The 19,072-nt window shown below is 43.5% G+C and overlaps 1 long non-coding RNA gene across 1 annotated transcript; it reads right to left on the bottom strand.

Annotated features, from left to right (window-relative positions):
* Window positions 1-608: 608 nt before the first annotated feature.
* On the bottom strand, window positions 609-17,147 carry LOC309543415. The gene is made up of 3 exons (XR_014224790.1): window positions 17,106-17,147; window positions 7,869-7,988; window positions 609-1,108 (listed from the first exon to the last, which is right to left on the bottom strand). It is a non-coding gene; the product is annotated as an uncharacterized lncRNA (long non-coding RNA).
* Window positions 17,148-19,072: the final 1,925 nt, after the last annotated feature.

The following is a 19,072-nucleotide window of genomic DNA, read 5'->3' as shown; positions in this document are numbered from 1 at the left end:
CCAAGTATTGAAGAGTAGCACCTGAAAGCAGTTGTAAAAACCGGCCGGGTGCTGTAGACCTGTCACAGGAATATACACTGCCTGGCCAAAAAATAAGTCACCACCTGAAATTAACTAAGCAACTAACTAAACTAAGCATGCAGTAACTCTCCTATTGGAGAGTTACTGCATGTGCCCAAAGAACGAGGTCAGCTGAATACCTGAATATACTGAATGACCAGGGTATTCCATCAATGGATTATTTCTTCCCTGATGGCACGGGCATATTCCAAGATGACAATGCCAGGATTCATCGGGCTCAAATTGTGAAAGAGTGGTTCAGGGAGCATGAGACATCATTTTCACACATGGATTGGCCACCACAGAGTCCAGACCTTAACCCCATAGAGAATTTTTGGGATGTGCTGGAGAATGCTTTGCTCAGTGGTCCGACTCTCCCATCATCAATACAGGATATTGGTAAAAAATTAATGCAACACTGGACGGAAATAAATCTTGTGATATTGCAGAAGCTTATCGAAACAATGCCACAGCGAATGCGTGCCGTAATCAAAGCCAAGGAAAGATTAGAGTGTGTGACTTTTTTTTTTTTTTTTTTGGTGGCCAGCCAGTGTATTACATTTTTATATTGGGTTTAGATACAAATTAAACATAAGAAATGGGAAAAATCTAGAAAAAACTTGATTTTAGGTCTTGCCTCTTCTCTGCTGTCTTCTGTCTGGATGGAGGCAGTGAGCAGGATTCTCATGTAATACACCATCACGGATTAAGATATAACTGCACAATAGGCTGATATACAAACATGTAGGAAATTGTCTTTGTTTGCTTTAATTGGTTTTAGTGGTAAAGGAACATTTCCTTCCTGATTTTAATGTTAGTCCCATTATGTATAAGTGCTTCCAAAGGAAAGATCAGTTGCTATTGTGCTTCGTACATCCTTAGTACAAATGATCTCAATATTCTGCAGAATTCTTGAAATTCCAATGTAAATGTCCAAAGTTTATTTTCAGAAGTGATAGCCAATGTTTTGCACATTTGGGATGCCCCATTTTTTTCGGCTAAGAGTCTTTCATTTCCTTTTTTCCCATGTGACTGCCACCGTCTAGCTCTAAAAACAGAAGTAGGAGTTAGTGAGAAAAAACAGTATCTAGAGAAGAGGTGCCAACAAAACACAGTAAGCATTTTGGATGAATATGATACTGAAAGTCACCAGAACCAGTGACCACCATCTAGCCCTTAACTGTATCAGGCTCAGAATCAAACAGAATAGGGTCAGAATTAAGAAATCCAGTTTCTGTTCCAAATCCACAGATCGGAGATCTAGGGCAGGTTTCGACCTAGTGACCTCATACGACTGACACGTTGTGGTTGATTTACTTGAGAAAAAGAGAAGGTCTTCTTACCTTAGTGAATCTGGCATGAAGATGGGTTCACTCTAAATACCCAATCTTGTGCAAGAAAAATTCATACATAACTCCAGGTTCCACCTGGAGCCCATCAAAGCCCATCATTATTTTTTTCCCTGAGGTCCCCCTACTGCAGTCTACATACCTTTAATCCAAAGGTCTCCAAACGTTATAAACAAAAGGCCAGTTTACTGTCCTTCAAACTTTAGGAGGGCCATACTGTGACCAGTGGTATCATAAAATTCCCTGCCGTCAGTGGGAGTAAACAATGGCCCATCATTGGTATTAGGAAGAGTAATAGTGCCCCATTGTTGGTATCAGTGAGGGAATAAAGCCCCATCATTGGTATAAGGAAGAGTAATAGTGCCCCATTGTTGGTATCAGTGAGGGAATAAAGCCCCATCATTGTTATAAGGAAGAGTAATAGTGCCCCATTGTTGGTATCAGTGAGGGAATAAAGCCCCATCATTGGTATAAGGAAGAATAATAGTGCCCCATTGTTGGTATCAGTGAGGGAATAAAGCCCCATCATTGGTATTAGGAAGAGTAATAGTGCCCCATTGTTGGTATCAGTGAGGGAATAAAGCCCCATCATTGGTATTAGGAAGAGTAATAGTGCCCCATTGTTGGTAGCAGTGAGGGAATAAAGCCCCATCATTGGTATTAGGAAGAGTAATAGTGCCCCATTGTTGGTATCAGTGAGGGAATAAAGCCCCATCATTGGTATTAGGAAGAGTAATAGTGCCCCATTGTTGGTATCAGTGAGGGAATAAAGCCCCATCTTCTTACCTTAGTAAATCTGGCATGAAGATGGGTTCACTCTAAATACCCAATCTTGTGCAAGAAAAATTCATACATAACTCCAGGTTCCACCTGGAGCCCATCAAAGCCCATCATTGTTTTTCCCCTGAGGTCCCCCTACTGAAGTCTACATACCTTTAATCCAAAGGTCTCCAAACGTTATAAACAAAAGGCCAGTTTACTGTCCTTCAAACTTTAGGAGGGCCATACTGTGACCAGTGGTAGAAGAAAATTCCCTGCCGTCAGTGGGAGTAAACAATGGCCCATCATTGGTATTAGGAAGAGTAATAGTGCCCCATTGTTGGTATCAGTGAGGGAATAAAGCCCCTTCATTGGTATTATGAAGCGTAATAGTGCCCCATTGTTGGTATCAGTGAGGGAATAAAGCCCCATCATTGGTATTAGGAAGAGTAATAGTGCCCCATTGTTGGTATCAGCGAGGGAATAAAGCCCCATCATTGTTATTAGGAAGAGTAATAGTGCCCCATTGTTGGTGTCAGTGAGGGAATAAAGCCCCATCATTGGTATTAGGAAGAGTAATAGTGCCCCATTGTTGGTATCATTAAGGGAATAAAGCCCCATCATTGGTATTAGGAAGAGTAATAGTGCCCCATTGTTGGTGTCAGTGAGGGAATAAAGCCCCATCATTGGTATCATGGGAGGAATAATGCCCTATCACTGCTGTCAGTTGGAAAAATAGTGCCCCATTGTCGGTGGCTGTGGCAGGAACTTTGCCCCACTGTTGCTGATGGCGGGGGGAATAATGTCCCAAGGGCTGTATAAAAGCAAGCAAAGGGCGTTTGGAGACCACTGCTTTTATCCAAGGGTCTTCTCACTGGTCCAGTGACTTCATGGTCATTTCCCTTCTTCCTTAATGATGGTGGGTGGTCTTTCCTCCATGTAATGATAATCGAGCACCACTTAGTCCAGGGCTACTGTAAACCTAGGTCAGCATGATGATTCACCTCCAGGAGTTCACAGGAGGAGGGTTTCATGATGCCTAGAAGTAGGACAGAGCAGACCTTCTACAGGGCACAGTGATGAAGTGAAGGTGAGCACTCTAGTGAAAGTAGCATTTATTTGTTAATTTTTAGTACTAAAAAAAATCAGTGGTTACTGGAGTACTCACCTTCATTCCAGGCACTACCCTGTAGAAGGTCTGCTCTGTTTTACTGCTGGACTTCCTGTGAACCCAGGCTGGCACTAGAGTACCCATCTTTGGTCCAGAACGGTCCCCTGTAGAAGGTCTGCTCTGTCCTACTGCTGGACTTCCTGTGAACCCAGGCTGTCACTAGAGTACTTACCTTCAAACCAACACTGTCCCCTATAGAAGGTCTACTATGGTCTATTGCTGGACTTACTGTGAAACAAGGCTGTCACTGGAGTACCCACCTTCAGTCCAGTACTGTTCTCTGTAGAAGGTCTACTCTACTACTGCTGGACTTCATGTAAAGCCAGGCTGTCACTGAAGTACTTACCTTCAACCCAACACTGTCCTCTGTAGAAGGTCTACTCTGTCCTACTGCTGGACTTCCTGTGAACCCAGGCTGTCACTAGAGTACTTACCTTCAAACCAACACTGTCCCCTATAGAAGGTCTACTATGGTCTATTGCTGGACTTACTGTGAAACCAGGCTGTCACTGGAGTACCCACCTTCAGTCCAGTACTGTTCTCTGTAGAAGGTCTACTCTACTACTGCTGCTACATTTCCTGTAAAGCCAGGCTGTCTTTGAAGTACTTACCTTCAACCCAACACTGTCCTCTGTAGAAGGTCTGCTCTGTCCTACTGCTGGACTTCCTGTGAATCCAGGCTGCTACTAGAACACTTACCTTCCAACCAACACCTGTCCCCTATAGAAGGTCTACTATGGTCTATTGCTGGACTTACTGTGAACCCAGGCTGTCACTGGAGTACCCACCTTCAGTCCAGTACTGTTCTCTTTAGAAGGTCTACTCTGTACTACTGCTGGACTTCCTGTGAACCCAGGCTGTCACTAGAGTACATACCTTCAAGCCAACACTGTCCCCACTTACCTTCAAACCAACACTGTCCCCTATAGAAGGTCTACTATGGTCTATTGCTGGACTTACTGTGAACCCAGGCTGTCACTGGAGTACCCACCTTCAGTCCAGTACTGTTCTCTGTAGAAGGTCTGCTCTGTCCTACTGCTGGACTTCCTGTTAATCCAGGCTGTTATTAGAGTACTTACCTTCCAACCAACACCTGTCCCCTATAGCAGGTCTACTATAGTCTATTGCTGGACGTAGTGTGAACCCAGGCTGTCGCTGGAGTACCCACCTTCAGTCCAGTACTGTTCTCTGTAGAAGGTCTGCTCTGTCCTACTGCTGGACTTCCTGTTAATCCAGGCTGTTATTAGAGTACTTACCTTCCAACCAACACCTGTCCCCTATAGCAGGTCTACTATAGTCTATTGCTGGACGTAGTGTGAACCCAGGCTGTCGCTGGAGTACCCACCTTCAGTCCAGCACTGTTCTCTGTAGAAGGTCTACTCTGTACTACTGCTGGACTTCTTGTAAACCCAGGCTGTCACTAGAGTACTTACCTTCAATCCAGCACTGTCCCCTGTAGAAGGTCTGCTGTGTCCTACTGCTGGATGTCATTACACCCACTTCCTGTAAACCAAGGCTGTCACTGGAGTATTCACCTTCAATCCAGCACTGTCCCCTGTGGAAGGTTTACTTTGTCCCACTGCTGGGCATCATTTGACTCACTTCCTGTGAACCCAGGCTGTAACTGGAGTACTCACCTTCAATCCTGCCCTGTTCCCCGTAGAAGGTTGGCTCTTTTATACTACTGGGCATCATTAAGCCCACTTTCTGTGAACACAGGCTGTCATGGACACACCTTTTGGAGGTGAATCATCATGCTGACCTGGGTTTACAGTAGCCCTGAACTGAGTGGTACTCACATATTATGTGGAGGAAAGACCACCTGTCACTGCTACAAAAGAAGGGAAAGGACCATGATGTCACTGGACCAGTGAGAAGACCCTTGGGGGGAAAAAAAAGGCATACCGTATTTTCCGGCGTATAAGACGACTTTTTAACCCCTGGAAATCTTCTCAAAAGTCGGGGGTCATCTTATACGCCGGGTATCATCTTATAGGCCGAAAATTCAGAATATGCGGTGGAGGGGGGGCTCAAAAAACGTCCACGGTATGGCCGGGGTATGGAGAGAGCGGCGATGTGACCAGATGCGTCGGGAAAAACATGCCTTTCACCCGTCTGACCCGCCCGCCCTTGTATCCTACCTTCTTCTCGGCGTCCGTCCCTGCGTCTCGCTCCTGAGGCCGGAAAAGTTGTAGGCGCGCATGCGCGAGAAGATCCGGCGCGTGCGCATTTGCGCAGTGATACCAACTATTACAGGGAGACCTATCTTGTCATAGACTACAAGCAGGGGCCAGACAGGTGAAAGAGGCGGGTTTATCTAGTCACATCTAATATTACAAGTAGATAAAGGGGTGTACGGTAAATTAAGTGGAACAAAATAAATAAAATGATGTTTCCTAACTGAGTGTATACGGTACAATATAAAATTTAAAAGGTGAAATACCAGTATAAAAGATAAAATATAAATTTTAACTGGAAAAGTTGGGGGTCGTCTTATACGTCCAGTCGTCTTATACACCGGAAAATACGGTATATACTGTAATAGGGGGCATCGGGTAGGGGGGTCAAAAAACATGGAGATGGGCTTTGAATGCTTGAAAATAATTAGGCAATTGGAGCAAACACAGCTTAGCTTTATTAACTTTTGCAACTTTCCTGTTTTCCTAATATACAGTGCCTTGCAAAAGTATTCGGCCCCTTGAACTTTGCGACCTTTTGCCACATTTCAGGCTTCAAACATAAAGATATAAAATTGTAATTTTTTGTAAAGAATCAACAACAAGTGGGACACAATCATGAAGTGGAACTAAATTTATTGGATATTTCAAACTTTTTTAACAAAAAAACTGAAAAATTGGGCGTGCAAAATTATTCAGCCCCCTTAAGTTAATACTTTGTAGCGCCACCTTTTGCTGCGATTACAGCTGTAAGTCGCTTGGGGTATGTCTCTATCAGTTTTGCACATCGAGAGACTGAATTTTTTGCCCATTCCTCCTTGCAAAACAGCTCGAGCTCAGTGAGGTTGGATGGAGAGCGTTTGTGAACAGCAGTTTTCAGTTCTTTCCACAGATTCTCGATTGGATTCAGGTCTGGACTTTGACTTGGCCATTCTAACACCTGGATATGTTTATTTGTGAACCATTCCATTGTAGATTTTGCTTTATGTTTTGGATCATTGTCTTGTTGGAAGACAAATCTCCATCCCAGTCTAAGGTCTTTTGCAGACTCCATCAGGTTTTCTTCCAGAATGGTCCTGTATTTGGCTCCATCCATCTTCCCATCAATTTTAACCATCTTCCCTGTCCCTGCTGAATAAAAGCAGGCCCAAACCATGATGCTGCCACCATGTCTGACAGTGGGGATGGTGTGTTCAGGGTGATGAGCTGTGTTGCTTTTACGCCAAACATAACGTTTTGCATCGTTGCCAAAAAGTTTGATTTTGGTTTCATCTGACCAGAGCCCCTTCTTCCACATGTTTGGTGTCTCCCAGGTGGCTTGTGGCAAACTTTAAACGACACTTTTTATGGATATCTTTAAGAAATGGCTTTCTTCTTGTCACTCTTCCATAAAGGCCAGATTTGTGCAGTATACGACTGATTGTTGTCCTATGGACAGAGCCTCCCACCTCAGCTGTAGATCTCTGCAGTTCATCCAGAGTGATCATGGGCCTCTTAGCTGCATCTCTGATCAGTCTTCTCCTTGTATGAGCTGAAAGTTTAGAGGGACGGCCAGGTCTTCGTAGATTTGCAGTGGTCTGATAATCCTTCCATTTCAATATTATCGCTTGCACAGTGCTCCTTGGGATGTTTTAAGCTTGGGAAATCTTTTTGTATCCAAATCCGGCTTTAAACTTCTCCACAACAGTATCTGGGACCTGCCTGGTGTGTTCCTTGTTCTTCATGATGCTCTCTGCGCTTTAAACGGACCTCTGAGACTATCACAGTGCAGGTGCATTTATACGGAGACTTGATTACACACAGGTGGATTCTATTTATCATCATTAGTCATTTAGGTCAACATTGGATTATTCAGAGATCCTCACTGAACTTCTGGAGAGAGTTTGCTGCACTGAAAGTAAAGGGGCTGAATATTTTGCACACCCAGTTTTTCAGTTTTTTATTTGTTAACAAAGTTTGAAATATCCAATAAATTTTGTTCCACTTCATGATTGTGTCCCACTTGTTGTTGATTCTTCACAAAAAATGACAGTTTTATATCTTTATGTTTGAAGCCTGAAATGTGGCAAAAGGTTGCAAAGTTCAAGGGGGCCGAATACTTTCGCAAGGCACTGTAACAAAACCTCAAGGCTCCTCTTTGAGATAATGGTGCCTAGGCACACCTTTTTGATGATGCCTAGTTTTTATAAATTATATATATAAATTTGGGCCCCCAAATTTGAACTGATGTGTCATTCCCAGACCAAAGCAGAACAGGGCACCACATAATCCCATCCTCACCGATTCTAGAATAGTTTTACATACAGGGTTTCGGTTTACCATAGTGTATAATGTTCAGAAACACAGCTATACCTTCCATGGGCATTGAAGTCTTCAGTGCCAGATGTAGCAGATGAGATATAGGAAGAATGGTATCAAGGTGATGTGACCGGGCTTCAAAAATGATCCTGATGATTCTGTATCGTCATTTTCCTAGAATAAAGAACAAGCAAAACAATTTTAAAGAACACAATGCAATTACGAGACACCTTTCGGTCACATCAACCATGTAAGTGAAACCACAAGATATCATGATCAATCATTGCAACCTCACTAGCCCTGAGCTTCCTGCTACCCAGCATCAAAATAATAATATATATTTATATATATTATTATTCTAATAAAATATAAAAAAAATGTATTAGAATATTATGTATTCTCATCTACAGACAGCAGGTGGCGCTGATGGTGCCTTTTCACATAATTCCCAGGTGATTTTTATCTGCTTTGCTGTAAAATAACTGTTTTTCAAAGAGCTCAATAGCTCACGAATAATGCTGAAATTTACACACATCAATAATTTGTAGCAGTGATTTCTTCTCCTGATCTGTTCACACTTCTCTGTCTAACGTTTAATTTAGAGGAAGACTGAAAGCAAACAGCTTCTAATTTGTTCTCTCTTTAAAGAACCCATGATGTCCTTTAAATCTTAGGCCATCTTTCTTCATTTATTTTGGATAGATTGCAAAAGGGTTAGAACCAGGGCTGTTGTTAGAAATCATGGGGCCCCATACAGCGTACCTGACAGGGCCCCAATTGTTTTTTAAAATTTGTTTCACATCTGTTGGGGGGATAGTGTCTAAAGGGATCCATGACATCTCACTTTTGGGACAGACAAAGGGACCAGGAACACGGATAGTCAATCTTTTCTCTACAGCCTCAGCTGCATGGTAGATGGATGAACAGGAAGCACAGAGGCTCCTGTTCATTCATAAACTGAAGCATTGTAAACACAGTTTACGATGCTTCAGGAATGAATGAATACAGTGAGTGATCAGTTCTGATCACTCACTGTGTTCATTCAGAAAAGGAAGGGGCTGGTAAATATGACATATTCACAGGCTCAAGTGATCCTCCATGCCCAGCAGCTGCTGAGAGGGAGAGGAGAGGAAGCTGGCAGTGTTACTTGAGGGGCACCGGCAGCAGGAGAAAGGAGATCATCTACAGGAGGGGGTGCAGCAGGGTGGTGGGCAATTACAGGAATTGATCACCTGATTGATGTCCACGATCCAATTCCTCCTCCTGCCCAGACGCCCTACTGAACTGATGGGGCCTGAGCCCTGTACAGGAGGACCGGGGGTACCCCTTTATTAGCAGCCCTGGTTAGAACCCCCTATCAAGTTTTTTTTCTGTCTGTGCCATTGGGGGGTATTCACCCTCTCTATTTTTCTGGGTGATCATTGTCAATGGGGCTGACAGTGAGACAAAATTGTCCAATGAGAACTGGGTGACAACCACCTAAGAGAGAGTTGCCTTAACCTTAAAGAGATCCCTCATGCCCCTAAAGTGATCCCCCATGCCCAGCAGCTGGTGAGAGGGAGAGGAGAGGAAGCTGGCAGTGCTGCTTGAGGGGCACCGGCAGCAGGAAAAAGGAGATCATCTACAGGAGGGTGTACAGCGGGGTGGTGGGCAATTACAGGAATTGATCACTTGATTGATGTCCATGATCCAATTCCTCCTCCTGCCTGGGCCCCCCTGCTGAACTGATGGGGTCTGGGCCCTGTACAGGAGGACCGGGGGTACCCCTTTATTAGCAGCCCTGGTTAGAACCCACTATCAAGTTTTGTTTCTGTCTGTGCCGTTGGGGGGGATTCGTCCTCTCTATTTTTCTGGGTGATCATTGTCAATGGGACTGAAAGTGAGGCAAAATCGACCAATGAGAACTGGGTGACAACCAGGGCTTTTTTTCAGCTGAAACTTGGTGTGGCTCAGGCCTTCTGCTCCCTACTCACCACTATCACTTGTAAACACAGAGGTCTGGCTTCCTGTGTTTTCCAAGTGTAGTATGGGGACAAAGGAGATGCCGATGCCTGCGGTGCAGTGTGAATGCTGACACCCCCACTGGATGATCTCCCTGCAAGTGAGAGAGGTGACACCATCTACAGTGTGAGGGGAGGTACTAGGGAAGAAGAGGGGTAAAAGTGAGATGTGGATGGGGGATGCTGAGCTAAGCAGCTGTGGAAGAAGGCTAAACTCTGCAATCTGTGTGTAGCGCACCCCTGAACCCTGCACTGTATACGTAGCACACTCCCGCACCCTGCACCTAGCACACCCCTGAACTCTGCACTCTGTACATAATGCACTCCTGGTATTTGGCGCCAACCCCTGCACAGCAGAAGCCAAGGGAAAGGTTAGTATTTCATCTTACTATTCTTCCTCTATAGGTGTTTTTTTTGGGGGGGGGGGGGGGGGATGCAGCCTTTTAGCAAGGGTAACAGGGTTACATTGAAATAGTGATCCTTAGAGTACATTGTCCACTTTAACCACTTGCCGACCGCCCGCCGCAGATATGCTGCGGCAGGCTGGCTCAGCTGCGCCAATCGCCGTGCCCATAGGTCGCTCTGAGGCAATTCACGAGAGGGGAAGCTGATCTGCGGGGCCGGCTGCCGCGATTGCCGCTCCTTTTTTGTTTATAGTGCAAAAAATAAAAATCGCAGAGGTGATCGAATACCACCAAAAGAAAGCTCTATTTGTGGGAAAAAAAAGACGTCAATTTTATTTGGGTACAGCGTCGCACGACCGCGCAATTGTCCGTTTAAGTAACGCAGTGCCGAATCGCAAAAAATGGCCTGGTCATTAAGGGGGTCCAGAAGTGGTTAATTATTCCTTATACTATCTAAAACATACTAAAGATTTCATATGAAAGCATAAAGTGATAATAGCAACTCAGCTCCCCTCCCCCTTCAAAACCTTTCTTTTTCCCAGCTGATAAACTTTTTAAAAATTTGGGTATTGTAGCCACAGTATCGGGGCTTAAAATTGATGTCATTTAGAGGCTTGCTCATCAGCTGAAGGGGCGCTGTTCTATCCCACCTACGATGTATTTTCTGTTGATTGCCTTAATCCCTATTGTGGTATTTATGTTCCATGTGTGCTGACATCTAGTGGTGGCTTAGCGTCATTGCTTTCAATAGGCCATGACACCTAGAGCTGGTAGGTGGGGTTCCCAATCTTGTAGCAATGTGATTGGCTTCACAGTGCTGGTGTCATCTGGAGCCCCCCGCTCTCCAGCATCCAATCATCAGTAGTTAACCTTGAGCTGTTGGTTCAGGGGGCGCTGATGAAGCTTGCCTCAGCAATGTGGTGGCTGGGTGTTATACTGCTGTTGTAAAAAAAAGTTAAAGACACTTTTAAAAATTTACTTCTGCACTTGGTACTTCCTTCTGTTTCTCCCTTCCTGTTTGAGCCTCCCTGAGAAAGGGGAGGTACTGTCCCGAAACACGTAGCCGCGCCCCCATACATGCAACGTATGATATCACTGGTTGCACAGCTGGGGACCGAGGGCGCGTTTTTTTCCATCCCGGGCGCTTTCCTGCTCCATCCTGCCAGGCTTGACCGCATCCCTGTATATATTGGCCTGGTCTCCACCAACAGAATACTTGTGCCAGGATGGATTTCATTGGACCTGTCATTCTATATGCCCGACTATTGTGTCACACAGAGAGCGCATATTAATACATGTGTCTTTACTGTTTACTTTCTAATAAACTACACTTAGAAGGTGGCGCCCTTACTTTTTCTTTTCTTTTTTTTCAAATATAATTTTATTGAGATTTTTTAAAATGGGGTATACAACAAATCTTAACACAAAAGACTATTAAGTGTAAGAAGAGACTTCAACATATTATATATCAAAAATTGGTCTTATAAACAATAATAAGAACCAATCTAATGTATGTACTACTTCAAATACAAATTGCTCCCTCCTCCACTTACACTATGTGTTCCTAACGTTACCGTCATCTCCCCCCCCCCCCCCCCCACTATCTTATTTCAAAAGAAAAACAGAAACAACAGAATAAAAAAAAAAAAGGAAAAAAGAAAGAAAGAGAAAAAAAAAAAAGGGGGGTACCCCCTTCCTTTCCCTCCCTTTTTTTTTTCTTTTTTAACTGCACATTTCTAGATAGACCATTCCTATTTCTTTCATGTTCCCTCAGTATAGAGTTAGTCATTTTGGGGTACAAGGTGTAGAAAGTCATTGTCTCCTTATACGTCAAAAGATTGAAAAAACATTCTCTCGCCTTGCATAAAATAAAAACGTGTTGGATTCAGCCTCTGTGTCTTATTGAAGAGTTAAGCTGACTGTGGATTCTGCCATGTGAGCAGGTGTCCATATTGTCCAGACAGACTGGTTCAGTGGAAGTAAGTCAATGTATAAGGCAGCAATTGAAACAGAACCAGGGTCACTCGACACTAGGGATCGACCGATTATTGGCAAAGCTGGTATATCGATGGCCGATATGCCCTTTCCCCGATATATCGGAATCAGCCCTGGAGGTTACCCATATTACCGATATTTCGGAAAGTGCTTGTACCGGAGTGATACCTGCAGCTAGAGACATCACCCCGGTACCGGAGTCCATAGCCGACGGTCGGCTGTCTTGTAATGACAACCGATGCGGCTGAGAAGCCGCTCTGCTGTCATTACAAGGAGCGGGAGGGGATGCCCCCCCCTCCCGCCGCCTTCCGTGGCTCACCCGGGTCTCCCGTCCCACCGGGAGACCCGGGCAACCAGCCTGCACGACCGCCGAAGACCCGATCAAAGCTGCATTCGGCTCTGATCGGGTCTCCATGTAAAAACTCGGTAGTGATGTCATGACGTCACTTCCGGGTACTCGGCGCCAGATTAAAAAAAATGACAGCCAAACTTGGCGATTTGAATGCTTTTAGGTGCAGAGGAGGGGTTTGGGGTTGGGGACCCTCAGATCCCTCCACAAGAGTACCTGTCAAGTAAAAAAAATATATTTTTTTTAAATGTATGAAAATATCGGCCAAAACCGATATGCAATGGCCAAAATATCGGTATCGGCAACGAAAAACCGATATCGGTCGATCACTACTCGACACCACTTACATCTTTGCTTCCTTATCTTTTTTTTATTATTATCGGCAGTCTTTCAAATATGAGAAATGTGTTAAAACATAAAAATGTGTGCAATGCAAAAACCACAGGACACACAACTACGGCTTATTCTGAGAAATCAATATAGCAGAATAACCACAGCCATAAATGCTATTGCGCAAAGGAAATGAACACTTACATTGACATTGAATGCAATTATTAATACATTCTAAAATCTATTTTTGGAATGCAGGCAGTGTGAGTTCCTGAATTTACAGGTGCATCTCATAAAATTAGAATATCATCAAAAAGTTAATTTATTTCAGTAATTTAATTAAAAAAGTGAAACTCATATATTTTAGGTTTTGAACCAGTTCTGCCATAAATTAAAATAGATCTTACCTATTCAGAACATTATGAAACAAGGTAAAACTAACTATTTGAATTAATTAGTAATTAAAATGAATTTATCTGTGTTTTAATACATATTTAAAGGGTTGTAAAAAAAAAAAAAATATATATATATATATATATATATATATATATATATATATATATCTATACAGACACATGTCATAAAATTAGAATATCATCAAAAAGTTAATTTATTTCAGTAATTTAATTAAAAAAGTGAAACTCATATATTTTATGATCTTACCTATTTAAAACATTATGAAACAAGGTAAAACTAACAATTTTAATTAATTAGTAATTAAAACGAATTAATCTATGTTTTAATACATATTTAACCACTTAAGCCCCGGAAGATTTTACCCCCTTCCTGACCAGGGTTTTTTTGCGATTTTTTACTGCGTGACTTTAACGGACAATTGCGCGGTCGTGCGACGCTGTACCTAAACGAATTTCACGTCCTTTTTTTCCCACAAACAGAGCTTTCTTTTGGTGGTATTTGATCACCTGTGCGATTTTTTGATCATGCGCTATAAACAAAAAAAGAGCGTAAATTTTGCAAAAATAACAATATTTTTCACATTTTTTTATATGAACCCCCCCCCCCAAAAAAATGTAAAAATCAAAATTTTTTAACATTTTCGGCCAATTTGTTTTATGCTACATAAGTTTTGGCAAAAAGCGTATTTTGATTGGTTTGCGCAAAAGTTATAGCTTTTAATAACAAAGGGAAAGATTTTTGTCATTTTTGGTGGTTTTTTTTTTTAACGAGTAATGACGGCGATCTGCGATTAGTTTTGCGGGACCTCGACATTGCGGCGGACAGATCGGACCCTTGACTGACATTTTTGACACTTTTGGGGTTACCAGTGACATTACTGCAGTAATCAGTGCTATACATATGCACTGTTACTGTAAAAATGACACTGGCAGGGAAGGGGTTAACTGTATTGGAGAGGAAGGGGTTAAGTGTGTCCTAGGGGCGTGATTCTAACTGTGATGGGACATGGCTAATAGTGTAAAAACAGAGATCAACGGTCCTACATAGTAGAACCGTCTGATCTCCATTTTTACACAGGGGAGAATGACAGGCGGTTTGTTTACATAAGCCGCCCGCCTTTCTCCCGCTCAACCGACGATCGTAGTGTGACCGGCGGACATCAGGTCCGCCGGTCACACGCGCGGACTCCTCTGTGAACGAGCCGGGGCGGGCGTGCGCCTCAGCGGGCGCGCGCTCGCCCGCTATTGGCTCAAAAGCCGGTGACAGGCTAGCGACGTAGATCTACGTCACTCTGCCTGGCCGGGGCTGACTGCCGCAGTGAATATACTGTGCGCAGTCGGCAAGCGGTTAAAGGGTTGTAAAATTTATATATATATATATATATATAGGCGCATCTCATAAAATTTGAATATCATCAAAAAGGTAATTTATTTCAGTAATTCATTTCAAAAAGTGAAACTCATATATTTTATATAGATGTGATACACAGAGTGATATATTTCAAGCATTTCTTTCTTTGTATTTTGATGATTATGGCTTACAGCTAGTGAGAACCCAAAATTCAGTATCTCAGAAAATTAGAATATTACATAAGACCAATAAAAAAAGGATTTTTAATACAGAAATGTTGGCTTACTGAAAAGTATGTCCATGTACAGTATAGAATGCACTCAATACTTGGTCAGGGCTCCTTTTGCATGAATTACTGTATCAGTGCGGCGTGGCATTGAAGCGATCAGCCTGTGGCACTTCTGAGGTGGCATGGAAGCCCAGGTTGCTTTGATAGCGGCCTTCAGCTCATCTGCATTGTTCGGTCTGTGTCCTTCATCTTCCTCTTGACAATACCCCACAGATTCTCTATGGGATTTAGGTCAGTCGAGTTTGATGGCCAATCAAGCACAGTGATACCATGATCATGCAAAAGGAGCCCCGACCAAGTACTGAGTGCACACTATACTGTACATGGACAGACTTTGTAGCAAGACAACATTTCTGTATTAAAAATCCCTTTTTCATTGGTCTTATGTAATATTCTAATTTTCTGAGATACTGAATTTGATAATCATCAAAATACAAAGAACGAAATGCTTGAAATATATCACTCTGTGTATCACATCTATATAAAATATATGAGTTTCACTTTTTAAAATGAATTACTGAAATAAATTACCTTTTTGATGATATTCAAATTTTATGAGATGCGCCTATATATATATACTAGACATTAAGCCCGCTAAAGTAACGGGCGCTAGAACATATGGCTGAGCTGCTCTCGCTTATCTCTTTTTTTTTCTAACAACGCGAGAGCCACATGACATAGCCGGCTCTGCACATAGCGTCCCTGTTGCCCTAGCAACAGAGACACGCGCAGAGCTGACCGAGCGGCTCCTCTGTGTCGGAGGCTGGGTCCCGGGTGTTGGGGGTCACCCCCGATAATGGTGCGGTGTGAGGGCCGTTGTACTGCCGATAGTTTCAGTAGCCACCGTTCGGAATTCGTATGTGCTGGGGAGGCGGAGTTCCGATCACTTGCCTTAGATTTAAAAATGGCGCCACCCGGCGCCAACATATCACTGCGCATGCGTCGCTGCTCGGTGAAAGCCGTACGCTTCGGCTATTTCCGGAAATAGCCGAACGTATTCGAGCTTTCCCGAGCAGCGGCGCATACGCAATGACGTCATTGCGTATGCGCCGCCGCTCGGGAAAGCTCGAATACGTTCGGCTATTTCCGGAAATAGCCGAAGCGTACGGCTTTTACCGAGCAGCGGCGCATGCGCAGTGATATGTTGGCGCCGGGTGGCGCTATTTTTAAAATCTAAGGCAAGTGATCGGAACTCCACCTCCCGCCTCCCCAGCACATACGAATTCCGAACGGTGGCTACTGAAACTATCGGCAGTACAACGGCCCTCACACCGCACTATTATCGGGGGTGACCCCCCCAATACCCGGCCTCCGACACCAAGGAGCTCCCCCAGCCTACACAGGTCAGTGCCCGCCCCCAGTCCCAACGGCTGTCCTGTGGCACATGCGCAGTAGCGCATTTCCACGGACACAGGGAAATCTGAAATGTGGACGCAGGGACACATGGGTTTTATTAATATATATATATAATTTTACAACCCTTTAAATATGTACTAAAACATAGATTAATTCATTTTAATTTCACTTTTTGAATTGAATTACTGAAATAAATTAACTTTTTGATGATCTTCAAATTTTATGAGATGCACCTGTGTGTATTTTTCCCCTGCGGTATTGAACTGCTTCAGGCTACTATTGTTCAGTATGCTGACATCTAGTGGTGGTTTTGAGCCACTACAACTTGAGTATGGTTTTCAAAGCAAGGTTCATAAAGACATGGATGAGTGAGTTTGGGGTGGAGGAACTTGACTGGTCTGCACCGCAACCTGATAGAACACCTTTGGGATGAATTAGAGTGGAGACTGCAAGCCAGGTCTTCTCGTCCAACCTCAGTGTCTGACCTCACAAATACGCTTCTGGAAGAATGGTCAAACATTCCCATAGACACACTCCTAAACCTTGTGGACAGCCTTCCCAGAAGAGTTGAAGCTTTTATAGCTGCAAAGGGTGAGCCAACTCAATATTGAACCCTACGGACTAAGACTGGGATGCCATTAAAGTTTATGTGCGTGTAAAGGCAGGCGTCCCAATATTTTTGGTAATATAGTGTAGATAGATAGATAGATAGATAGATAGATAGATAGATAGATAGATAGATAGATAGATAGATAGATAGATAGATAGATAGATAGATAGATAGTACTATATGGTACTTACTTTTTGGTGAACAATTACTTCAAATTCTGAATAATCAAGTAAATCTATAAAAAAGCAAATGTTTCAGGTTAGAGTCCTTTGAGCACAAAACTGAAGTTTTTACTGATAAAACGAATTATACTTTCATTTTATGGAAAAATTACCGTATTTATCGGCGTATAACACGCACTTTTTCCTCCTAAAAATGGAGGAAAAAGTAGCTGTGCGTGTTATACGCCGATATATAAAAAAAAATGTCCAGAAAGCAGCACCGAGAGGTAGAAGGGGGCAGGCGGCGCCGAGAGGTAGAAGGGGGCGGGTGGCGCCGAGGAGAAGGAAGGACGCGCTGTCATCGGAAGTCCCGCCTCCTATGCCAACGTCAATCATAGGCGCCGGGATTTCCGATGAGAGCGCATCCTTCCTTCTCCTCGGCGCCGCCCGCCCCCTTCTACCTCTCGGCACCGCCTGCCCCCTTCTACCTCTCGGCACTGCTTTCTGGAGATTTTTAGTGATGTGTATAGTGGCGCTGGCGAGGCTGCAATTATGGGCGCTGGCGAGGCTGCAATTATGGGCGCTGTCGAAGGCTGCATGTATGGGCATTGGCAAAGGCTGCATGTATGGGCACTGGCAAAGGCTGCATGTATGGGCACTGGCAAAGGCTACATGTATGGGCACTGGCAAAGGCTGCATGTATGGGCACTGGCAAAGGCTGCATGTATGGGCACTGGCAAAGGCTACATGTATGGGCACTGGCAAAGGCTGCATGTATGGGCACTGGCAAAGGCTGCATATATGGGCACTGGCAAAGGCTGCATGTATGGGCACTGGCGAAGGCTGCATGTATGGGCACTGGCAAAGGCTACATGTATGAGCACTGGCAAAGGCTGCATGTATGGGCACTGGCAAAGGCTGCATGTATGGGCACTGGCAAAGGCTACATGTATGGGCACTGGCAAAGGCTGCATGTATGGGCACTGGCGAAGGCTGCATGTATGGGCACTGGCGCTGGCGAGGCTGCATGTATGGGCACTGGCGAAGGCTGCATGTATGGGCACTGGTGCTGGCGAGGCTGCATGTCTGGGCACTGGCAAGGCTGCATGTATGGGTACTGCAGTGACGAGGCTGCATTTAAGGACACTGCGCTGATGAGGCTGCATTTGTGGGCACTGGTAAGACTACATTTAATTTAAAAAAAATGTTCTGAGTTTAAAGCTGTTTATTTTAAATTTCAGCTTTTTTCCTGAAATTTCTGCCCTAAAATTTAGGTGCGTGTTATACGCCGATAAATACGGTAACCACTTCTGGACTGGGCCTTTAAATCGTTTTTTTTTTTTTGCTAGAAAACTACATAGAATCCCCAAACATTATGTATATTTTTTTTCAGAGACCCTAGAGAATAAAATGGAGATCGTTGCAATATTTTTTATCACACCGTATTTGCGCAGCTGTCTTACAAACGCATTTTTTTTGGGAAAAATTTACTTTTTTTAATTAAAAAATAAGAAAACAGTAAAGTTAGCCAAATTTTTTTCTATAATGTGAAAGATAATGTTATACCGAGTAAATAGATACCCAATATGTCATGCTTCAAAATTGCACACACTCGTGGAATTGTGACAAACATTGGTACTTAAAAAACCCGATGGCGACAATTCAGAAATGTCTACAGGTTACCAGTTTAGAGTTACAGAGGAGTTCTAAGGCTCAAATTATTGCTCTCACTCTAACGATCGCGGCGATACCTCACATGTGTGGTTTGAACACCGTTTACATATGTGGGCGCGACTTACGTATGCGTTTGCTTCTGCGCGTGAGCTAACGGGGACGGGGCGCTTTCATTTTTTTTCCTATTTATTTTAGCTTTTATTTTTTATTTTTACACTGTTTTTAAAAAAAAAAAAAAATTTTTGATCACTTTTATTCCTATTACAAGGAATGTAAACATCCTTTGTAATATAAATAACCATGACAGGACCTCTTTAATGTGA

Source organism: Pelophylax lessonae (assembly GCF_965119305.1).
Source record: "Pelophylax lessonae genome assembly, chromosome: 13".
Classification (NCBI taxonomy): Eukaryota; Metazoa; Chordata; class Amphibia; order Anura; family Ranidae; genus Pelophylax; species Pelophylax lessonae.
Note: the sequence above shows the minus strand (reverse complement) of the source record. Positions and strands in the feature narration are given on the sequence as shown.